This window comes from Paramormyrops kingsleyae, chromosome 14 (assembly GCF_048594095.1).
Source record: "Paramormyrops kingsleyae isolate MSU_618 chromosome 14, PKINGS_0.4, whole genome shotgun sequence".
NCBI lineage: Eukaryota > Metazoa > Chordata > Actinopteri > Osteoglossiformes > Mormyridae > Paramormyrops > Paramormyrops kingsleyae.
Genome location: NC_132810.1, coordinates 18,367,838 through 18,374,242, shown reverse-complemented (window position 1 = coordinate 18,374,242; position 6,405 = coordinate 18,367,838). Strand labels below are relative to the sequence as shown.

At 41.9% G+C, this 6,405-nt stretch overlaps 1 long non-coding RNA gene across 1 annotated transcript; it reads left to right on the top strand.

Moving 5' to 3' along the window:
• The first annotated feature begins 2,186 nt into the window (after positions 1-2,186).
• LOC140578407 (uncharacterized) lies at positions 2,187-6,103 on the top strand. Its single transcript, XR_011982571.1, has 3 exons — positions 2,187-2,411; positions 5,657-5,724; positions 5,814-6,103. It is a non-coding gene; the product is annotated as an uncharacterized lncRNA (long non-coding RNA).
• The last annotated feature ends 302 nt before the right edge of the window (positions 6,104-6,405 follow it).

Sequence of the window (6,405 nt, the reverse complement as noted above, 5' to 3'; positions counted from 1 at the left end):
GAGCCGGTCCAGCCAGTGAACTGAGGGACGGTCCGACAGGACTACTTTTGGAGGGAAACAGTTTAATTATCATCCCCGGCTTTCAGCGCCACTCGTGTGGGTGGTCTATCCCAGTTAACGGCGACCAAAAACGCGACGCAACACGTGTGACATGAATCATAAACTCCCTTTACGGCCCCGAGGAGTAGCACTAACAAACACGCTGGTGAATATTATTCCCTTCGACTGAGCTAATCTATGACATATAGAACGTCCCTAATTGCAGTGAACTTTAACACGTTGTTCACATCTCCCTCTTGACTACATTAACAGCTGGCCAGCTGCAAAAACTTGTAACAGTGTTACTGTTTTAACATTAGAAGAAAAATTCTAAAACTGCTTTAAAAATTATATTACTTATTAATATGTCATTAAAACAATGGACTTTGAAATGAATTACTTTGAAATAACACACTGAATTCTCACTTAATGAAATATCCATCACGTTGCATTCGCATGCAATTTCATTTGTGATTTTACCTTATTTATATTCAGTGTATATTCATAATTATTTGCTTAATCAGTTAATTATCACTTTTCAGAAGATACGTAGCTCTGCCTTACGAGAATGAATGTGTAATAGAAGTACTTTCATTTTCGTAAGCGAAGTCCTCCGAATGACATGCGTGACGCCCCTCTTCTCATAGTAATGGTAAAAATGAACCATGAACAACCTTAAAGAGAGAGCGACTGCTGGAATGCTGTGTAAGGTCTGTACACTCATGCAATCCCACTCCATGACTGGCATGTAAATTTAAGAAGTAGCACTAGCATGTACATCATGATATATAGACTTGTATACACCCTCAGTCTCAAGCTGGTTGGGAGGCCCCGCCCACCAACGTGACACTGACTACCACCTCCACCATGTCTGCTGTGAGTGGCTGGCTCAGATCAGGTGACAGGGGCCTTCTTGTCTTCTTACTGGATACAAGTTAGGCCTGTTACAACATATCAGTATAACTTTACACCAGTCCTCCGCTGCTCCGGACTCATATTGTAAATGACACACAGCTGTTCTGCGTTGTTTGTAAAAATGTATGTGTGCTTTCAGGCTGTTTGCTGAAAATTCTGCTGTAGGTCTTATGATGAACTTTATATGTATAATAACACATAATACTGATTGTAACTGTTTGTTCATTGAGAGTCTGAATTTAGAGCAAAATTTACTGCATTAATCAGGAATGCTCAAAAGATATTCTGAGGTAAAAATATATCTGGAAATAGTTTTGTGGATGACTGACACGGTGTTAATAAACACATTGTCTACCATACAGTGTTTTTATAACCTTACAACATGACTTGTTGAATTTCCACTAAAGAGTCCAATTTCGATTTCATGAATTGGGACAAGACATTGGTTTTCCATGCTAAACATGAGATTAAACTGCTGCCTTTTGAAGGCGAATTGATTTATTTGTACAGTACAAATGAGAAAATGGTTTCCCTAATTACAGTGACTGTTAAACTGTTATTTCATGTGGAATTATTCATGTGCGATGCCCTGGTATGATAAGAACCTTTTGAAGTCACACTGTATACGTTGAAAATTGTTTCTTTTGAGTTTAAACAGGAACAAATAGCACTCCTGTTTGGCTGCTGGGAATCGGGAGTTAGCTTCTGCTGTTAGCACAATGCATCTAAACATTTTTTCCCCTGCGGCTATAATTGGCAATGTTAGGACACCATATAGGTTCCTTAACTCTCTGCGAGTATCATATTCTTGAGCAGAACATGACAAGTACACAGTCACACACACGATGCACATCCACACGTGAATGAAAGCGAAATACTACATCTAGGATATCAAAGTATCACTGATTGATATAAGCGGCAGCTGGAAGAGGAAGCCATTTTGTTTCAAGTTCATGTGATATTTACTGTTCTCATTTTTTAACCTTCATGCCAGCTGAAGCTTTTTTCCAGTCACAAGCAATGAGTCTCCATGTACAAGTAAAAAAGACGGTAATATGGTGCAAATACGCCTCGGGTAATCGGCTGACATTTCTTGCCCTCAGTAAAGCAGAACTACATCTCCCATCTTAAATCCCATTTTAGGTGGAGGGTATGATCGGCATGCTTAAGGACGTACCGCAAGTCAGTTGGGAAGTTTCTGTGTCGCATTTTAAAACAACCTCGAAATGGGTTATTGGTGACTGAGCCACGGATGCGTATCAACCTATTTTCCTTCTTTTAAAGGGGGTTCTAAAAATTCTTAGAAACTGAGGAGCAGCTCAAACACCATCATAAAGCTTTAAGGGTCAGTTTCACAACGCTCTGTCTGCCCGAACACCTTTTCCAACTTAGGCGACCATTAAGAGCATTTATTTGGAGCCCGAGATTGTTGGAAAAAAAGAGGCGGACATGCTTAAGTAAGTTCTAGCTAATTAATAAAACTATGGGCCACCGTTAATTGTGCTCGCATCAATCTGTTATATTTTTACTAATGAGTACTGCTATAAATTTTACTGTAGGCGAGGAATTTTTATTACGGTTGAGGATCTTTTGATCAGGTAAAGAAGCGGTTTGAGGGCAAGGGTGGACAGTCTTTACGGTGTACAGTACAGCGTTGAGTTACCGCAGTGTTCAGTTTTAACTCTCATTAGGAATCCTGTGTTACACGTAACGTGACATCGCTGTCAATAAACCACGTCGCCTTGTCATTAGTCAACGGAAAGAACTATTACGGCTCTAGGGGCAGAGTGATCCGTTTAAGAGGTGTGATTTAAACAGCATGTCACAGCAACAGGTCACACAAATGAGGTGCCATATTGTTCGAACATCACCGGTTATAAGCAGAAGTGATAGAAAGCTGCAGTGTTCTTTTTAAGTAGCGTTTAAAGCTGGACTTCATGGGAAATTACGTAAAAGAGCAGAAGTAAGGGAGTGACCACCTACTGGACAACCCAGGGTACTACAGCAAGCTGAATGATAGCCAAATATGTAGTGTGATCATGTCAGGGAGGACACTTCGAGCTACATCAGGTTTTACAAACTACTTTAAAGCTGGAAGCCCCCTGTGCTTGAATACATAGTTCAATTCTTCTTGTGCTTTGACTTGTTTCCTTGATTTAAAGACTCATTTAGCTATTTCACATTAAATATTAGTGACACGTGCATGGTTATAGGAGACTGACCAATCAGTACACAGCAAAAACTTGGTGCTTAAGTGAAATCCAGGTGTTTAACTGAAATTGTTGTTTACAAATGCCGTCCTACCTGAAAATGTCCTCCCAAACCTGGATTATCAGGTCACCCTACAAATATGACATTACGTATTCTCAAAATTCAAATATGTTTTAGAGGACTCTTGCATTGAAAGTGAGCGAAAGTTCAGGTAAAGAACCAGAAACTATATAGAATTATTTAATAAAACTATCAAAATCGCTATAGACCAAAAATCCAAGGCATCTCCTTCCTTTTTCTTTGAAAACCTGTAATAGGATAAGATGGATATCAAACTATATAACTGACCTCGCATGACATTCAGCTTACCACGACTTGCATGGTTACCACGTTGCATAAAGCATAATGTTTTCTGTTTCAGTTTTTAAAATGACACATTTTTGATAGTGATCATTTTATCGCTAACACTCCCTGGCCTATAAAGGCACCATAACAAAGGGAAAAATACATCGTTTTACAAATAAACTCATTTGCATATGATCGCTACTTCCCCCCCGTCAGGTATCGACCACTTCAAGCTGGACTTGAAAAAGCACATCGCACCCTGCACCTGAAACGGGGACCGAGCCTGCAAAGCCACTCAGGGAAAAAAAAATGGATGGACAGTTGACAGCTGTTTCCTGTTATGTAATCGGATGCAGCTGTGTCTCTTTGAGAGCGGCCATCTTTGTGCTGGAGACATTTCCCGGGGTCAACGGGAGGAAAAATAACAGCCCTTTAATAGTGGCCAGAGCAGGACCACCAAAGTTTCTTCTGTGAGGCCTGAACTACTAAGAAGCTCCTGCCATCGTTTTATGCGGACATAAATACGACCGGACATCAGTAGCCGCAGTCAGTTGGGGGCCTGTTAAACGTGTTCCTTTTATTTACGTAATTCTACAGACAAAAATGAATGCCGCGCGGAACCCTTGGCTGCAGCTATAAAAAAAAGCACGATCAACAGCCCTCCAGTGTTTTTGTGGCAAATTATTTACTGTTAAATTTAAGGATTCAAGCTTGCATCGCCCCAGTTGGAAGGTGACACCAAATTAAAAAAAAAAACAACAGTAGTGACTGTACCTTCACATAAAGAGCCCAAATATTTGAATTCCCCAATAGTGATGCATAAGTCAAATTTGTGCAGGATCGTTTCATTGGATTTGAGCTGTTATAAAGCTGGATAGCGTAGTGTTGAAACACATAAACCAGTGACCTGTGAGTTTCTTCCTCACGTCCCCCGAGGCGCCGCGCCCTAATAGCCTGGAGCAAAGCACTTAACCTGAGCTTTCCAACATGTCGCTTTGAATTAGCGCATTGGCTAATTGCAGAACAATAGCTACACAGGCCACACAGAAACGTCTCAGTCATGTTATATAATATTCACAATCGACGCAGGCTGTGCGTCGCTGCTTGTAGACAACAAAGCTGCCTTTTTTCAGTGACCACGTGCTGTTTCCTGTTATTACGTTATTGCTAGTTTTCCCTGTTGCCATTGAGGGTGCTTTATGGGTAAGGGGCACTGTCAATGGAAAAGGCAGGCTTAATGTTCTTTAAAAGCCGGTAAATGCGTTCACTCTCAACTTTCTGGGAAACATTTGGCTGCAGTTCCTCTGTAAATATTAGTTTGGGTTGTTTAAGCCTCCCAAAAAAATAAACATTTAGCATATTGACTAGATTAGCATACTTGTCTGCCCTTGATATTGTCTAATAGCATGAGACTAAGTATTTGCCCCTTCAAATCAGGCTGATCTGAAGGGACCACCCTTAGAGATCAGGGAATTGCTGTACCTTGAGTGGTAATTTTTGTTTGTTTGTTTTCTTTATATATATAAATCAGGCATTTACAATGGTTGTAATGATAAAAATTACCATGATGCTAATGCTCATGGAAAAGTGCCCCGTTGATAGCAGTTGACGTTTCCTCTGCCCTCTGTACCCCGTGGCCGTGTGCTTACCTTCTCACCTTAATTGGTGCGAGATCCAGCAAGGTGAAATTTCCATCACTAGTAGCTAGTGGTGTTTGCATGTGGATTTATGGTATCCTATGGCACACTGTCAAAAGTATATTAGGTAATACCTGAGTCAACAATGGAGAATCTGCTAAAGACGGTGATATTCCCCCTCCACACCCCAGACAAATTCCTTGTTCCTTGTACATCTTAGATCTCTACAGGATGAGGTGTCTCGTTCCGTTGGCTAGGTCAAACTTCTAGAGCAGACAGCGCCTGAGGAGGTATGGTAGTAAGTCACGAGACCACATGTAAATCCTCTCCAACAGATGTTTGTGAAAAGATTATTACAACATGTTGATAGGTCATAACTTGGTGCCCAGACCTCGTAATAGGAGGCAAATTGTAACAGCTCACACGCTGCTCCCCGGGGAACGTGACGCCTGTCCACTGAGCTCCTACTTTGTCCAATTAGGTTTTAAAATATTGTTGTTTTCCTACAGGCCCAAGTTGCAGGGTCACACAGAAGACGGCATGGACATGCTCATTATAAACCTCACAGTTTGGTCAGGTGCTGAACCGCCGGGTTTTCCTCCATGCTGTGCGGCAAAAATTTAAATAAATAAATGAACTTTTTTTTTTTTTTTTTTTTTTTTAAAGGTGGGGGGGCTTGTCTTCGGACACATGCTGAACATGCCGCCGTGGGTCAAGGACATTTACTGTGGACATCTGTTCTGGGTTAGAGGGCCCACGAAAGTGTGCGTACATATGGAAGTCCTGGTCTGGTACTGTCGACATTGCGGCACTAATCGCTACTGCACCGGTCTGCTCCAGTGCCGCCCCCCAATGGCGTCCTTCGAGATTTACCACTGCGGGATTTATGCTGTCATCGAGTGCATCCTGGCCCCCTCATACATTCTTATTGGTTTAGGATTATTATGCTACCGCGTCTGGTGAGGTCATTTATGGTCGACCACGGTGGTACGACAAACTCATTTATAACATAGAGGTCGCGGCGCATCGGGTGAGACCCCCCCCCCAACCTCTGCCTTCAGCTCTCCCCTAATCCCCTCCCCCCAACCACAGATCCCCAACTCAGACATCTGCTTTGTAGGTAATGAAATCATCTTTCGTTTTGTCTATTTGTACATGTACAGTGTGGGGGTTCCAGGGATTTTTGCTGTTTCGCGATGGGGATCACTGGCCAGGTTACTTCACACACTACTGATTTTCCTCCTACAAATGAGCAGGC